The 1219-nt window shown below is 45.0% G+C and overlaps 1 non-coding gene across 1 annotated transcript; it reads left to right on the top strand.

The window, feature by feature from the left end:
• Positions 1-640: 640 nt before the first annotated feature.
• On the top strand, positions 641-803 carry LOC140552370 (U1 spliceosomal RNA). Its single transcript, XR_011979314.1, has one exon. It is a non-coding gene; the product is annotated as a U1 spliceosomal RNA (small nuclear RNA).
• Positions 804-1219: the final 416 nt, after the last annotated feature.

Genomic DNA, 1219 nt, shown 5'->3' with positions numbered 1-1219 from the left:
CTCAGGGCTGTATTTTCGTTGTTGGAGGTTCTACTGTAAAACCCTTAATATCGGGACCAAAGAGTAACGACTCAGTCTTTTTTTTTCAGGAGTCCTGGACGTCACCAGGTGGCTTCAGTACCATCATTCTCCACTTTTCTCTGCCCGATGCAGTGAGGCCTGGAAGGAGCTCTGCCACACACTTTCTGGACACCACTCAGAAAAAGACAGGACCCCAGGGTAGGCAGCTGGATAGTGGGCAGGCAATAATTTACATGATCTACTGGATTTTATAATCATTTATTCTGTCATTTCTCTGCTTGATTTAAAAAGTAATATATCAGTGTCCCTCATAGTATCTCAGACAAGCCCTGCAGTATGGAGACTGTCTCTGTTCTCCGCATGGTTCGTAATTGTATCGTCAGAAAACTACTTTAGGGGGAGTCACATGACCCCATTCATTGGCTCAGTTGCAGCTGGCCAGAGCTCTTGTTTAGGCAAACAAACTCTTATATAGCATGAGCACTCTCCACTCTTTCATAATCTGCCGTAATAGCTGATGGGGAATGCTCTGTTTCATTGCCCCCAATGGGAGAGCAAAGGAGCTCGACCTGTAGTTAATATCTGCAATGAAAATGGGTTAAGATCTTTCCAGGCTATTAAACTTACCTGGCAGGGGAGATACCATGATCAAGAAGGTGGTTCACCTAGGGTGAGGTTCAACCATTGCACTCCGGTTGTGCTGACCCCTGCGAATTCCCCAAATGTGGGAATCTCGACTGCATAATACAGGGGCAGTGGTGGCTCAGCGGTTAGAGCGCCGGGATATCGATAACAGGGTTATCAAGGCCTTCACCGTCTTTTTTTGGGCCCACAGCAATGGCTGCCCACTGCTCCAGGCGTGCGTGTGTTCTCTGCACTGCTGGGTTACAGGGGGAAGACAAATTCCATATGTGTAACAAAAAATTTCAAATGGTGAATCTGGTTTTCTTGTCTTGTACGTTGACGCTGAAATATTGTGAAAATCTTTTCAGGCGTTTCAATATTCTATGTATACGTTGTTTTCAGAAACAGACAGATGGTGGCTTTTGTTACTTTGATACAATGGAGTCTATCAACTTCACACCAGCCTCATTACAGGTTGTTTACTGCAGGATAAAAGTGTTTCTCTACATTCCTAAGACTGACTGATCGAGTTGATTCTTTAAGCGTGGAGAAGCAAATCCCACTACCACAGTTT

This window comes from Salminus brasiliensis, chromosome 3 (genome assembly GCF_030463535.1).
Source record: "Salminus brasiliensis chromosome 3, fSalBra1.hap2, whole genome shotgun sequence".
Classification (NCBI taxonomy): domain Eukaryota; kingdom Metazoa; phylum Chordata; class Actinopteri; order Characiformes; family Bryconidae; genus Salminus; species Salminus brasiliensis.
The sequence above is the reverse complement of the archived record's forward strand: the minus strand, read 5'-3'. Positions and strand labels throughout refer to the sequence as shown.